The sequence below is a fragment of the Triticum aestivum genome, chromosome 4D (genome assembly GCF_018294505.1).
Source record: "Triticum aestivum cultivar Chinese Spring chromosome 4D, IWGSC CS RefSeq v2.1, whole genome shotgun sequence".
NCBI classification, from domain to species: Eukaryota; Viridiplantae; Streptophyta; class Magnoliopsida; order Poales; family Poaceae; genus Triticum; species Triticum aestivum.
Window position 1 is genome coordinate 14,620,870 of NC_057805.1, and position 17,579 is coordinate 14,638,448.

Genomic DNA, 17,579 nt, shown 5'->3' on the forward strand with positions numbered 1-17,579 from the left:
TCCCTCTGGTCCTTGGCCTTCATGGCGATGATGGCCTCTCCGGGATCCTCCTCCATGGCCACCGGTGATGATGGCCCACTCCGGCAGGGTGCCGGAGAGGGCCTAGATTGATTTCTCGTGGCTACAGAGGCTTGCGGCGGCGAAACATCCGATCTAGGTTAATTTTCCGAGGTTTCTGTATTTATAGGAATTTTTGGCGTCGGTCTCACGTCAACGAGGTGCCTGAGGCGTCCACGAGGCAGGCCCACGCGCCTGGGGGGGCGCCCCCCACCCTCATGGGCGCCCCGGGACTCTCCTGGCCCAACTCTTTTACTCCGGGGTCTCCTTTGGTCCATAAAAAATCGTCAAAAATTGGCACGTCAATTGGACTCCGTTTGATATTCCTTTTCTGTAAAACTCAAAAACAAGGAAAAAACAGAAACTGGCACTAGGCACTAGGTTAATAGGTTAGTCCCAAAAATCATATAAAATAGCATATAAATGCATATAAAACATCCAAGGTTGATAATATAATAGCATGGATACTTCATAAATTATAGATACGTTGGAGACGTATCAACATCCCCAAGCTTAATTCCTACTCGTCCTCGAGTAGGTAAATGATAAAAGAAATAATTTATGAAGTGTGAATGCTAGCAAGTGCATAAGTTTCATCAATGATAGTTTCAATCACTTTTTATAGCATCATTATATATCATAACAGTAGCTCATCTTCATAAAACTTTTCATGATCAAGTAACAAGCTATTCACATGTTAAAGTATAGATCATAAACTTTCTTGAAACTAACAAACTATATTCTCAGTCATCAAACAATTGCAATTCATCTTATTTCCAGGAAGGGTCTATGTCAGAGCTTTGATTTAGCAAACTCCACAAACTCAACTATCATTTAGTCTTTCACAATTGCTAACACTCACGCGATATTTATGGGTTCAAAGTTTTAATCGGACACAGAGAAAGATAGGGGCTTATAGATTCGCCTCCCAACCTTTTACCTCAAGGGTAATGTCAACAATAATAGTTCATGATAACTTACATCCAATTGGATATATATATATCAGGATCTTTCCAACACAATGTGCTTGCCAAAGGATAAAATGTAAAAAAAGGGAAAGGTGAAGATCACCATGACTCTAGCATAAGGTATAAGATAAAAGTAAAAGATAGGCCCTTCGCAAAGGGAAGCAGAGGTTGTCATGCGCTTTTATGGTTGGATGCACAAAATCTTAATGCAAAAGAACGTCACTTTATATTGCCACTTGTGATATGGACCTTTATTATGCAGTCCGTCGCTTTTATTTCTTCCACATCAAAAGATCGTATAAAGCTTATTTTCTCCACATTAATAGATCATACATATTTAGAGGGCAATTTTTATTGCATGCACCGATGACAACTTACTTGAAGGATCTTACTCAATCCATAGGTAGGTATGGTGGACTCTCATGGCAAAACTCGTTTTAAGGGATGTTTGGAAGCACAAGTAGTATCTCTACTTGGTGCAAAGAATTTGGCTAGCATGAGGGGGAACGGCAAGCTCAGCATGTTGGATGATCCAAGACAATATACTTTATTTCGGATATAAGAAAGCATAACCCATTACGTTGTCTTCCTTGTCCAACATCAACCTTTTAGCATGTCATATTTTAATGAGTGCTCGCAATTGCAAAAGATGTCCAGGATAGTATATTTATATGTGAAATCTCTCTTCCTTCAATATTCTTTCATGAATTGTTCAAGTGACCAATTCTACGTTTGATAACTTTCAATAAGTTTACTATCTATACTTATTAGGTGTGAAGTCATTACTCCCCATGTCATAAGCATATGAAACATATATAAATTCAGATTTATGACATTCACTTCATTCAACCATTTAGTCATAGGGCATACGTGAAGCACATGAGTAAATGACAAACTAGTCCAAAAGATATGAGTGAAGAACACTGAGTAGTCAAATAATTAACTAGCCATGGGAGGATTCTACTTCATTCAAGATTTCAGATCCAATGATTTTATTCAAACAGAAAGTAAAATTGAAAATACGCTCCAAGAAAAACACATATCATGTGACGAATAAAAATATAGCTCCGAGTAAGGTATACCGATAGTTTTGAAGACGAAAGAGGGGATGCCTTCCGGGGCATCCCCAAGCTTAGGCACTTGAGTCTTCCGTGAACATTACCTTGGGGTGCCTTGGGAATCCCCAAGCTTAGGGTCTTTCCACTCCTTATTCTCCTCATATCGATATCTCACCCAAAGCTTGAAAACTTCAATCACACAAAACTTAACGGAACTTCGTGAGATAGGTTAGTATGATAAAGAGCAAACCATTCACTTTGGTACTGTCAAAGACAAGGTTCATAATTGTTCTCACATAATGCCTACTGTACCATATCATTTCTACAATTTATATTGAGAAATATAAGCCATAGAAACTAGAAAACAAGCAAACTATGCAATGAAAACAGAATCTGTCAGAAACAGAACAGTCTGTAATGATCTGAACAGCAACCATACTTCTGCTACTCCAAAAATTATGAAATAAATTGGTGGACGTGAGGAATTTGTCTATTAATCTTCTGAAAAAAGAATCAAGTCAAAAGCACTCTTCTGTAAAAAAATTACATCTATTCTTGTGAGCGCAAAGTTTCTGTTTTTTTACAGCAAGATCACATTAACTTTCACCCAAGTCTTCCCAAAGGTCTTACTTGGCACTTTATTGAAACAAAAGCTATAAAACATGATTACTACAGTAGCTTAATCATGTAAACACACAAAAACAGTAAGGGTAAATATTGGGTTGTCTCCCAACAAGCGCTTTTCTTTAATGCCTTTTAGCTAGGCATGATGATTTCAATGATGCTCACATAAAAGATAGGAATTGAAACATAAAGAGAGCATCATGAAGAATATGACTAGCACATTTAAATCTAACACACTTCCTATGCCTAGGGATTTTTTGAGCACACAACTTACGGGAACAAGAATCAACTAGCATAGGAAGGCAAAACAAATATAACTTCAAAACTTTAAGCACATATAGAGGAAACTTGATATTATTGCAACTCCTACAAGCATGTATTCCTCCCGCATAATAATTTTCAGTAGCATCATGAATAGCAACTTTGTTCTCATAATCAATTGTAACCTCTTCCTAAATAGTGGAATCGTTACTAGCTAAAGTTGACACTCTTCCAAATCCACTTTCATAAATATCACAATAAGATTCAACACCCTCCAAAATAGTGGGATCACTAATTCCTAAAGTTGACACTCTTCCAAACCCACTTTAAATGATAGTATTATTCATACTCCAAAATATATAAGTGAAGTTTATGGAGCATTCTACAATTAATATAGACTAACCAATATCCAAGCTCAAAATGTATAAGTGAAGCACACGAAGCATTCTATAAAACCATACTCAAAATATTTAAGTGAAGCACAAAGAGCAATTCTATAAGATCATACTTAAAATATATAAGTGAAGCACCTGAAGTATTCTATAAATTGATGAAGGGCTATCTCATACTAGAATGGTTCTTAAAGAAAAGGAAAAACACAAAGGACACAAATCATGTGAACAAAACAAAAACCAAGGTATACCGATAATTGTTGAAGAAGAAAGATGGGATGCCAACCAGGGCATCCCCAAGCTTAGATGCTTGAGTATCCTTTGAAATATTTACTTGGGGTGCCTTGGGCATCCCCAAGCTTGAACTCTTGCCTCTCTTTATTCTTCTCATATTGATAGTTCCTCGACCTTCGGACACTTCATCCACACAAAACATTAACAAAAACTTGTGAGATCCGTTAGTGTAATAAAGCAAATCACTACCTTTAGGTACTGTAATGAACTCATTATTTATTTATATTGGTGTTAAACCTACTGTATTCCAACTTCTATATGGTTCATACCCACCGATACTAGCCATAGATTCATCGAAATAAGCAAACAACACACGCAAAACAGAATCTGTTAAAAACAGAACACTCTGTAGTAATCTGGAAGTTTGGTAAACTTATGTAACTCCTACAATTATGAAATAAATATGAAAATTTTAAACATTTGTACATAAGTAATGTGCAAAAAGTTTCAGATCCATTTGACTTTCCAGTAAGAAATGTAAATTCACGCACTACAGCCAAAGTTTCTGTTTTTGTTCTGCACATAGTAAACAAGCAATCTAATCATCCTAAAACCAAAGCTTGGCACATTATTTTTATAATACAATGGATATATACAAGGGGATAATTATTTAGAGAGAAACTTCCATGAAAAATTCTACATTGTTTCCGTGAGCATGAACACAAGTGCTCAAGGTCGAGCCTCACTTCTTCAATGCATAACTTTCCAATCGCTTCTCTTTTTGAAAAACTTTTTAGGCATGAAAGGCAAGTAAATTTTTTTGTATTTTCATTCTTTTAATTTTTTTGTATGTTAAACCCACAACTAAGCAAAATTAAAAAGGGAAAACAGAAACTACATAGTGAAGAAAGCAAACAAGCACACACGAGAATACCAACCCCACGCTATTGCTCCCCGGCAACGGCGCCAGAAAAGAGCTTGATAATCCCCAAGTGCAGTAAATCATCGTAGCAATTTCCAAAGGTGGAAGTGATAAGTATGGAGTGTCGAACCCACAAGGAGCTAAAGGTAAGATCAATATTCTCTCAAGCTCTATCTGCCACTGATACAACTCTACATGCACCGAACGTTTGCTTCCAACTAGAAACGAGAAATAAAACTACGTTGTGGGTATGAAGAGGATAACTTTGCATGGTATCGGAGAGCTAAAATATAAAAGTAGGTGCTGTTATCATAAAGTTAGAATATATTACTAAATATTATAAATAGCGAGTGTGGAATAATGGTGGATCGGTGTGCGGAATTGTCCTAGGCAATTGTTAACAAGACCGGTAGTCGTCATTGCAATTTCATATTAGGGAGAGGCGTAAGCTAACATACTTTCTCTACTTGTATCATATGCACTTATGATTGGAACTCTAGCAAGCATCCGCAACTACTAAATATCATTAAGGTAAAACCCAACCATAGCATTAGAGCATCAAGTCCTCTTTATTCCCATATGCAACAACCCCCATACTCGGGTTTGTGTTTCAGTCACTCACCAACCCACTATAAGCGAATCATGAACGTATAGCAACACCCTACAGCGGGAATCCCTCAAGCTTGCGCGACACGGAGGGCACCATAGGACAGCACCAAAATAAAACATACAACTCGTACCAATCTAGATCATCAATCAACCCAAAGACAAAGGATATCTACTCAAAACATCATAGGATGGCAACACATCATTGGATCATAATATGTGGCATAAAGCACCATGTTCAAGTAGGGATTACAGCGGGGTGCGGGAGAGTGGACCTCGTAAAAGAGATGAGGATGGTGATGATGATGGTGATGTTGATGAAGACGATCAGCGCGGCAATGATTCCCCTCTCGATGGCACTCCGGTGCCACCAAGAGAGAGGAGGAGAGGTTCTCCCCCTTGTGCTTATTCCTCCATGGCCTCCTGTGATGATGGGAAGAGGTTCTCCCTCTGGTCCTTGGCCTTCATGGCGATGATGGCCTCTCCGGGATCCTCCTCCATGGCCACCGGTGATGATGGCCCCCTCCGGCAGGGTGCCAGAGAGGACCTAGATTGATTTCTCATGGCTACAGAGGCTTGCGGCGGCGGAACTTCCGATCTAGGTTAATTTTCCAAGGTTTCTATATTTATAGGAATTTTTGGCGTCGGTCTCACGTCAAGGAGGTGCCCGAGGCGTCCACGAGGCAGGTCCACGCGCCTGGGGGGGCGCCCCCCACCCTCGTGGGCGCCCCGGGACTCTCCTGGCCCAACTCTTTTACTCTGGGGTCTTCTTTTGGTCCATAAAAAATCATCAAAAATTGGCGCGTCAATTGGACTCCGTTTGATATTCCTTTTCTGTAAAACTCGAAAACAAGGAAAAACCAGAAACTGGCACTGGGCACTAGGTTAATAGGTTAGTCCCAAAAATCATATAAAATAGCATATAAATGCATATAAAACATCCAAGGTTGATAATATAATAGCATGAATACTTCATAAATTATAGATACGTTGGAGTCGTATCAATAGCTCATATGTTTGAAGGTTTTCTCATGAAAATGACCATAGACCAAGTTTATGATTTTTGGTTGGTAACATGTCACATAAGATAACATTGTGCGCATGTTTTATATTTTTTCAATTTTTTTAAATTAATGGTGCTCATTTGACCTCGATCGTTCCAGCTATGGTGTTTTCATGAAAATTACCATAGACAAAGTTTAGTATTTTTCCTCATTAGTGTGTCTTATAAAACAACGAACGGTGAAGGTTTCATATTTTTCTATTTTTTAAAAATTAGTTATGCTCAGTCAAAGCCTTCGAAACCCCGTTGACCAGCTCAAAACCCCTCTAAACCCCGCGGGGTTTCGCCAAACCCTAGCTCCCAACGTCAGCCGTCTGATCATACCCTCGCGCCAAGCGACAGCCTCAGATCTGGCTTCTAGAAGGAACTAGGTGGGCTGGCTGCGTGCAGGCTCCGCACCGTTGGATCACAAGGACGGCTCCGCATCATTGGATCGTGGGGCGATCCGTGAGAGGCGATCCTATTCGTTGTGCTCGGCTGCTCGCCCACCACTGACTCCGTGAAAAAAAATGTTATTGGGCCCAAAAGGAAACCAAGCTCTGGTTGGGCCGTCGAATTGCGTCGTTTTTTGCATCGTTTGCTCTGTTTTTTGTGAACGTGCTGGCTTTGTATTTTTGCATCGTTTGCTCTGTTTTTTGTGAACGTGTTGGCTCTGTTTTTTGCATCGTTTGAAATCAATTTACATTGCGTAGCAAATGACCAATTTTTAAGGGCCAAATTTATGTTTATCATGCAAAATGGCCACAAACTATTCAAAAATTGTCTCTTTTTGTTCATATAATATATATGACCACGGATTCCCACGCGTGCAATTAGCTTCTTTTTCTTCTTCTTTTTCAAACCACCGTTTCCCACGCGTGTACACTCCCGATGTTGCTGTGGGTTTGAAAACGGGTTACTTCACATTTGACCCCGTTATTGCCATGACCAAATAACACATAGCACTACGGATTTAAGCCACCCTCTGTCTCTGCCATCCCTCATCCATCTGCCCTTCTTGCTCTTCGACCCCTTCTCCATCTTCTGCACATCCCTCAGCCATGCAGTACATCGGACCAACCTACCGCTTCCGACCCACCGTGCCGGAGAGGCTCTACCCTACCGGCGTGTACGTTGATCGCACACTACGTGTGTGGGCGATATCAAGGCTAAGGACCGCAAGGAACTTCACTGAATTCTTCCTCGCGTCCGGCTAGCACCACCTCCCGAGGGGATCTCCAACGATGTTCCGCGTCGAGGACGTCATCCAAAACCGGGTGGTGGTTGCTCTCCTTGCCCACTTCACCAACACATTCGACGCCTTCTACCTCATTGGCCGGGTGTTTTGGTGTGGCTCCGAGTTCATCGCTTTCACCACCCACAACAGGCTCACGGAGTACAACAACATCTTCCCCACCGCGACGCGCATGCACACTCTTCCGTACCCCATCGACAACGCCCCGGAGGAGTAGTGAAAAGGGCGCCCGGAGGAGGAGAGAGGTGGAGAAGGAGGCGACTAGGGTTCTAAACCCTCTATCTTTTTTAGTGTATTTTATGTTAAGTTGTAATGGAACTATGTTGGAGTTGCTTTGGGCTTGTTGGCCCTTTTCTTAAATTCTATTATTAAGTTTTCTATCTATTCTATTATTAAGTTCTTCCTAGTTTGAGCTATGTGATCGTGCTATGGGCTTGTTGGCCCTATCTACATATTGGGACTACATATTTGTTGATTATTTTCTTAGAGAGCTCGGCTTGTTAGTAGGGTTCCCTTGTTAGTAACCACCTAGTGCATGCAAGCAAGCTTTGTTAGTAGGGATGAATGAGTACAACTAAGCAAGGGAGTGGCTCTTTTTTTACACAAGCCACAAATATGTAGCCACCTAGCTAGAAGAGAGGAACCAGCGGCAGTGACCGTCGCTGCATCCGTGGCGGCTGGCGTGCAAGAAAGCTGCTCGGTCAGTGCATCATGGCGGACGCATCGGTGCATGCAGGCTCGGTCGGCGCATCGTGGCATCGGCGCATGCAGGCTCGATCGACGCATGCAGGCACGGTTTGCTGGGTGCATGCATAGCAGGCTTCTGTCCTGGCGGCGCGTGGAGACGTTTAATGCAAGGGACGGCCCAACGAAACCATGGCCCAACAGTCAAACATCGACACCACCCAACGCAGCCCCACTTGTCAGCTCGAACGGATGACACAGTCCAGCATGGCCCCGCTAGTCAGAGTTAACGGTCAAGCATTTGACCCGACGGCAACGTCCGTTGTGCCCAGTTATGAGGGTTTCTCGCAAGGGAGTGGTGAAAATTGAGCAAAAGTTAAGAGCACGGGGATGAATAAGTAGAGCTAAGGAACTAGGGGCACAGATGTAAAAAAACCCTATATTTAAATCAAACAAATGATTTTCTAAATTATCCGTATCTTTTAAACCGCAACTTCGATTTTAACATATTATATATGAAATTTTATTAGAAAAATGTGTGGAATATAAATATGATGTTAATTTTACCTGTTAAATATTTGTAAAATATTGTTTTGGAAGTAAACTTATAATTTATAGCGCAAGATCCGTTTTTATTTCGTACCGGCGGCGATCCGGATTGCAACTAAACACCCCACTATCAACATATAGGGAAAAGAAAACATAGATAACTACACATGCATACCTCTGAAAAATTTTGCAGGGGAAAACAACAGATTTCTCATCGTGAGAGAGAGAGAGGGAGGAGAGAGGGAGAGAGACGCCTTAGGATTAACCATATTTAAATATGTTTTTTGTTGTTTTGTGTGAACACCGAGGCCATCGCCGGCGAGGATAAGCGGCAACACAAATATGATGCCTCACAAAAATAAAGGAGATGGACCGCTTGTGGTCTTGAGTGATGGTTGTTGGGTTAAAAGTGTGTGTTATGTTTTCTCTCCCGTTGCAATACACGAGCTCTTTTGCTAGTGAAGAGCCAATGTATTTTGGAACAAAGACCTGTCACGTTAAGGCGAATGCTTTCACTATTGAAACCGTGGGCGTTTACGTGCCGCCACGAGTCCCGCTTCTCATCGGCAGGTGCCGCCCGAGCAAGCGTGTGAGTCGACGGGAGGCATGCGAGCAGACCGCTGCGCAGGCTCACAGGGAGGTGAGCCCTTTGAACAGGCTCCGCCACCCACCTTCATCCCAACTGATCCCACTTTTAATGTCGCCGGCGCCGCAGTTTAAAATCAACCCCGCACTACCCGGTATCGCTACAATCTTCTCTCTTCCTCCCGATTCTCCTGTCTTCTACCTCCAACCAGCCTGACCTAAACGTACGCCATGCCACATCACGATGGTCTGCCCTTAGTCTTCCAGTTTCCTGAGGAAGAACCCAACCGGAGTCTCAAGAACATAAGGCGCTTTCGGACGAGCTTGAACTGGCCTTGCGGGAAGACGCCGCGCCTGTCCCTGCTCCCGTTCAGGCTCCCGTCGCCCCGACTGTGCCAGCGCCCATCCCCGTGGCATTGATGGGCTGGGAGCCGCACATTGTCGCCGAGCTTGATGCCACGGGATTCCACGAGGTCCCCGCCGACTTTCACGCGCCCGTGCACCTGCCAGCGCATGCGCCTGCGTGTGCACTGATACGTCTCTGCCGTATCTACTTTTCCAAACACTTTTGCCCTTGTTTTGGACTCTAACTTGCATGATTTGAATGGAACTAACCTGGACTGACGCTGTTTTCAGCAGAATTGCCATGGTGTTATTTTTGTGCAGAAACAAAAGTTCTCGGAATGACCTGAAAATCCACGCAGCAACTTTTCAGAATTAATAAAAAATATTGGCGAAAGAATCAAGGCCAGGGGGCCCACCAGCTGTCCACGAGGGTGGGGGCGCGCCCCTGCCTCTTGGGCCCCCTGGTGCCTCACCGACCTCAACTCCAACTCTATATATTTTCTTTCGCGGAGAAAAAAATCAGAGAGAAAGTTTCATCGCGTTTTACGATACGGAGCCGCCGCAAAGCCCTAATCTCTCTCGGGAGGGCTGATCTGGAGTCCGTTCGGGGCTCCGGAGAGGGGGATTCGTCGCCATCGTCATCATCAACCATCCCCTATCACCAATTTCATGATGCTCACCGCCGTGTGTGAGTAATTCCATCGTAGGCTTGCTGGATGGTGATGGGTTGGATGATATTTACCATTTAATCGAGTTAGTTTTGTTAGGGTTTGATCCCTAGTATCCACTATGTTCTGAGATTAATGTTGCTATGACTTTGCTATGCTTAACGCTTGTCACTAGGGCCCGAGTGCCATGATTTCAGATCTGAACCTATTATGTTTTCATGAATATATGTGAGTTCTTGATCCTATCTTGCAAGTCTATAGTCACCCATTACGTGTTATGATCCGACAACCCCGAAGTGACAATAATCGGGATACTTCTCGGTGATGACCGTAGTTTGAGGAGTTCATGTATTCACTATGTGTTAATGCTTTGGTCCGGTACTCTATTAAAAGGAGGCCTTAATATCCCTTAGTTTCCATTAGGACCCCGCTGCCACGGGAGGGAGGACAAAAGATGCCATGCAAGTTCTTTTCCATAAGCACGTATGACTATATTTGGAATACATGCCGACATTACATTGATGAACTGGAGCTAGTTCTGTGTCACCCTATGTTATAACTATTACATGAGGAATCGCATTCGACATAATTATCCATCACTGATCCAATGCCTACGAGCTTTTCACATATTGCGCTTCGCTTATTTACTTTACCGTTACTACTGTTACAATTGCTACAAAACTACTACCGCCACTTTTATCACTGTTACCGTTACTTCCATACTACTTTGCTACTAAATACTTTGCTGCAGATACTAAGTTATCCAGGTGTGGTTGAATTTACAACTCAACTGCTAATACTTGGGAATATTCTTTGGCTCCCCTTGTGTCGAATCAATAAATTTGGGTTGAATACTCTACCCTCGAAAACTGTTGCGATCCCTTACACTTGTGGGTTATCAAGACTATTTTCTGGCGCCGTTGCCGGGGAGCATAGCTCTATTCTTTGAGTCACTTGGGATTTATATCTGCTGGTCACTATGAGGAACTTGAAAGACGGTAAAACTAAAATTTATCCCTCAACTACGAGGGGAGGTAAGGAACTGCCATCTAGCTCTGCACTTGATTCACCTTCTGTTTTGAGTAAGCTTGCGACACCTAAACCTACTTCTGCTATTAATTCTGATATGTCGCATGTTATTGATGATGCCACTTCTGCTATGCATGATACTTATGATGATACTACATCTATGCTTGATACTACTGTGCCACTAGCTCAATTTCTTGATGAACAACTTGCTAGGGCTAGAGAGAATGAAATTATTGAAACTGATATTATTGAAGATAGTGATGATGAAGGTTCTCCCCCTAAATATGAATTGCCTGTTGTTCCTGAGGGTTATGTTATGGATGAAGAAACTACTAGAGATTTTCTTGCTTGCAATGGTAGATCTGATCTTAAGAAGTTATTAGCTGAACTTAAATAGAAAACTCTAAATGCTAGAATGAAATATGACCCTGCTTTTGCTACTTCACCTATCTTTGTTACTGATAAGGATTATGAGTTCTCTGTCGGTCCTGAGATAATTAATTTGGTTGAATCCGATACTTTTTATGGCTATGAATCTGAAACTGTTGTGGCACATCTTACTAAATTAAGTGATATAGCCACCCTATTCACTAATGATGAGAAATCTCGCTACTACTATATCCTTAAGATATTTCCGTTCTCATTAAAGGGTGATGCTAAAACTTGGTTTAATTCTCTTGATCCTGGTTGTGTGCGTAGTCCCCAGGATATGATTTATTACTTCTCTGCTAAATATTTCCCCGCTCATAAGAAACAAGCTGCTTTAAGGGAAATATATAATTTTGTGCAAATTGAAGAAGAGAGTCTCCCACGAGCTTGGGGGAGGCTTCTCCAATTACTTAATGCTTTGCCTGATCATCCCCTTAAGAAAAATGAAATACTTGATATCTTTTATAATGGACTAACCGATGCTTCCAAGGACCACTTGGATAGTTGTGCTGGTTGTGTTTTCAGGGAAAGAACACTCGATCAAGCTGAATTGCTATTGAATACTATGTTGACTAATGAAAATAATTGGACACTTCCTGAGCAAACTCCTGAGCCTATTCCTAAACCAACTCCGAAGAAATGGGGAGTTCTATTTCTTAGTCCTGAAGATATGCAAGAGGCAAAGAAATCAATGAAAGAGAAAGGTATTAAAGATGAAGATGTTAAGAATTTACCTCCTATTAAAGAAATACATGGTCTTAGTTTACCACCTATTGAATAAACACATGGTCTTGATAACCCGACACTGGTAGTAAAGGTAAATTCTCTCTATAGATATGATAAGGTTGAAATCCCGTCTACTAAGTTTCCTAGCCAATGTTTAGATGAATTTGATGACTTTATGGCTAGACAAGAAAATTTCAACGCTTATGTTGGTAGAGAATTAAAGAGTAATTCCTACATGATTGGACGCTTGAGTGATTACATGGCTAGAGTTAAATGTGAACTTAAACTCATTACTAAATATGCTTCTATGGTTACGACTCAAGCAGAACAAGTACTTAAAGCTCAAAGTGATTTAATCGATGAATTGAATAATAAACATGATTATGCTGTTAGAGTGGCTACTAGAACTGGTAGAATGACTCAGGAACCTTTGTATCCTGAAGACCACCCTAAGAGAATTGAGCAAGGTTCTCAGAGAAATAATTTAGATGCACCTAGTACTTCTAAAAAGAAGAAAAAGAAAAATGATAGGAATTTGCATGCTTCTAGTGAACCTATTGTAGAGACACCTGAGAATCCCAATGATATTTCTATTTCTGATGCTGAAACACAATCTGGTGATGAACATGAACCTAGTGATAATGTTAATGATGATGTTCATGTTGATGCTCAACCTAGTAATAACAATGATGTAGAGATTGAACCTGCTGTTGATCTTGATAACCCACAATCAAAGAATCAACGTTATGATAAGAGAGACTTTGTTGCTAGGAAACATAGTAAAGAAAGAGAACCATGGGTTCAGAAACCCATGCCCTTTCCTCCTAAACCATCCAAGAAAAAGGATGAAGAGGATTTTGAGCGCTTTGCTGAAATGATAGACCTATCTTCTTACGTATGCGTTTGACTGATATGCTTAAAATGAATCCTTATGCTAAGTATATGAAGGATATTGTTAAAATTAATCTTGGAAGACCCTTTTTGAATACTACAGGGGCTGTTATTGATTGCAACAAAGGCAATGTCACTTTTCATGTTAATGGTAATGAGCATACGGTGCACTTGCTGAGGAAACAACCTCAAGTTCATAGCATCAATTCAATTGGAAAAATTCCATCGATTATTATTGGAGGTTTTGAATTTCCTCTTCCTACTGTCAAGAAGAAATATGATATTCTTATTATTGGGGATGTTCATATCCCCGTTGAGGTAACCTAGTGTTATTCGAAATTTCTCCGGTTCCATGTTATTCGGAATGAGTTTATTAACAAGACTTGATCAACCTTGTTAGTGGATTCCTTTCGATGATCATGAGATGGATGAAGTTAGAAGGCACAACCTTCTGTACCCTCCTTTCACTTTTTGTTATTTAGAATAAATAAAGCAAAAATAGTATTTTCTGTCTGTTTTCTGAATTATCCATGCAATAAAAAATACCCCGAAAATATAAGTTCTCCAAATGCCCTGCCAATTTAATAAGATTTTTTCTGGAATATTTGAGAATATTTGGCACTTAGAACACAGCTGAGGGAGCAAGCACCTGGCCATGAGGGTCCAGGGCGCGCCCCTGCCTCATGGGCCCACGGTGGCTCCCCTCCACTTATTCCAGCTACCACACACTTCTTCTTCCTCCCAAAAAAATCACCAACCAGCTCAAGCACGAGTTGTAGCTCATTTTGCTGCGATTTTCGATCTCCTTGCTCAAAGCTCCACTCACAAAACTGTTTTGGGGGATGGTTCCTTGGTATGTGACTCCTCCAATGGTCCAATTAGTTTTTGTTCTAGTGCTTTATTCATTGCAAATTCTTGCTGCCTAGGTGACCCTGTTCTTGAGCTTGCATGTCAAAATTTTATGGTCCCAAGTAGTTCTAATGCATGATATAGTCTCTAGGCACTTGTGGGAGTAGTTGCTATCAATCTTATTGAGTTTGGTTCACTTTTATTCTGAGTTACTAAAATTTTCAGAAATTTTTTAGAGGAAGAAATATGTTTAGGAAAATGCACCAAGGTGGTTCTTCAAGGAAGCAAGGACCCAGGCTCGCAATACGCGATGCGGACGATGAACCACCAAGAGAAGCTCAAGTGCGGGCTTGCGAATGGCCGTCAAAGGACTTTATGGTTCCAGCAGGAATCAAGGAGGAATTTGACGCATATGTGCGTAGCGCTGACCTTCAGAGCTTCGAGGCAGATAAATGCCGTCAGTACCACTATCTCACTAATTCCTTTGTGAGAAGGTTTGAATTTTCATCATCACGCAATTCTCAAACTCTCCTGTTTGATCTTTATGAAAATTCTTATACTATGGACTTAGAGGATTTAGTACTGCTTGCAAACTTCCACAATGGGGTAGCACTAGTGAACCTCGCAAATCTGAGTTTAGAGATTTTCTTGCTAGTATAACTGTGAGGGAGTCTAGAGATATAACGCAAGCTACCATAGGGAGTATTCATTTTCCTGCTATACATTATTTTGCTCTCTTCATAGGTAGGTGCATAAATGGTAAAGATGAAGCATGTCACATGTGTGTCCCTGATCTCAGTGTTCTCAGGAGTGCTGTATTAGGAGACAAACATTATAATTTAGGAGCCATTGTCGCACGTAGGTTGCATAATAATAGAATTAATGGAGATTTCTTTGGAGGAATTTATGCAACCCGTCTAGCTAATTTTCTTGAGATACCCATACATGAGTATGATGTTGAGTTGCCTTCTGTTTACTTAGATTATAATGCCATGGTTCATCATCGTTTTCTTGAGAGGAACGAACAGTCCCTCCAGTATCGACTAATCCTTGACAGACATCGCGCTGTCCATATTACTCTCCCTGCTCTTGCCTCTTTGATTACCAGGCAAAAGGAAGAGACGTTATAACCAGGGAGGAGGCAGATGAGTATGAGAGGAGGACGGAGGCAGCTCGCCGCCATGCTGCAGCCCAGGAGGCAATGGCTGCTGCATCTCAGTACGACCCCAACTACAACTTCGGATATCAGCCATGGCCATAGACCAACTTAGGCCAAAAGCCTAAGCTTGGGGGAGTACGTATTTCTCACCGACATTACATTTATATTCACACACTCATGCTAGTTTTCGGTGCTCATACTTTTTCATTGTAATATCCTTGCTAATTTATTTTCCTTTTTCTAGCCTTCTTCTTGTGTGTTTGAAAAACTTTCATAAAAACTAAAAAAAATAGTTGTAGCTTTTAGTTAAGTTTACTTTTCATGCTTGTAGTAGTAAATTAACAGAAAACTCAAAAATATTTCTCATTCATCTTTTGCTTGTTGGGAGCTTTCCCATGTAAATAGTTTTATTTCTTTTCTTTTCTTTGGGGGTCGAGAGGAGAAGACCATAATGAAAATGTTAGTTGACTCTTATATGCATTATTGTTGATTTAACCAAGAGCCCATATTACCTTGTCTTCTCCCTTGAATTGAATGCTTGCAGATTCCAGCTTAGTCCATTGCACGTGCACTATTATTATTATACACACCGTTCGGTCGTGCAAGTGAAAGGCAATAATGACGATTCGCAAGGAGTTTATAATGGTTTACCTTGCATGCCAACATGCTATTAAAATGGTTGTGATGTGGTATGATAGGGTGGTATCCTCCTTTGAATGATTCGAGTGACTTGACTTGGCACATGTTCACGCATGTAGTTGAAACAAAATCAACATAGCCTTCATGATATTTATGTTCATGGTGGATTATATCTCTCGGGAGGGCTGATATGGAGTCCGTTCGGGGCTCCGGAGAGGGGGATTCGTCGCCATCGTCATCATCAACCATCCTCCATCACCAATTTCATGATGCTCACCGCCGTGTGTGAGTAATTCCATCGTAGGCTTGCTGGACGGTGATGGGTTGGATGAGATTTAACATGTAATCGAGTTAGTTTTGTTAGGGTTTGATCCCTAGTATCCACTATGTTCTGAGATTGATGTTGCTATGACTTTGCTATGCTTAATGCTTGTCACTAGGGCCCGAGTGCCATGATTTCAGATCTGAACCTATTATGTTTTCATGAATATATGTGAGTTCTTGATCCTATCTTGCAAGTCTATAGTCACCTATTACGTGTTATGATCCGACAACCCCGAAGTGACAATAATCGGGATACTTCTCGGTGATGACCGTAGTTTGAGGAGTTCATGTATTCACTATGTGTTAATGCTTTGGTCCGGTACTCTATTAAAAGGAGGCCTTAATATCCCTTAGTTTCCATTAGGACCCAGCTGCCACGGGAGGGTAGGACAAAAGATGTCATGCAAGTTCTTTTCCATAAGCACGTATGACTATATTCGGAATACATGCCTACATTACATTGATGAACTGGAGCTAGTTCTGTGTCACCCTATGTTATAACTATTACATGAGGAATCGCATTCGACATAATTATCCATCACTGATCTAATGCCTACGAGCTTTTCACATATTGCGCTTTGCTTATTTACTTTACCGTTGCTACTGTTACAATTGCTACAAAACTACTACCGCCACTTTTATCACTGTTATCGTTACTTCCATACTACTTTGCTACTAAATACTTTGCTGCAGATACTAACACTACAGGAATCAGCTACTTTGCCGTCTGCCACGGCAGACGGCAAAGGCAAGGATGGCGGACGACAAAGGCCTTTGCCGTCTGTCGCGGACGGCAAAAGGCTCCAGCAAAGTAGGCATCGGTAAAGAGCTTCTTTGCCATCTGCTTTTTGAAGAGGACGGCAAAGGGGCCTTTGCCATCAGCGGCTGACGGCAAAAAAAGCCGACGGCAATAAATGCGCTGTTAGTCCGTTAGGCGGCTAACGGCAGCCTTTGCCGTCCGCCGCTGACGGCAAAGAGCATCCGGCCTTTGCTGTCCGCCGAATGACGTCAGCTGGACGTCGCTGCGGGACAAGCCTTTGTCGTCTGCTGCTGTAGGCAAATGTGGGCATTCTTTGCCGTCTGCCACTGTAGGCAAAGCCTTTGCCGTCCGCAGTAGGCAAACTGACCAAATGGGTCAGCTCCCAGGGAGCACAGGTGGCCGCCGCGTGGCTTCATTGCCGTCCGCGGCAGACGGCAAAGGAGCCTTTGCCATCAGCGGCTGACGGCAAAGGTGCCTCTTTTTTCTTTTTTTTTAAATCCAGCAATTTTCACAGCAAATATAT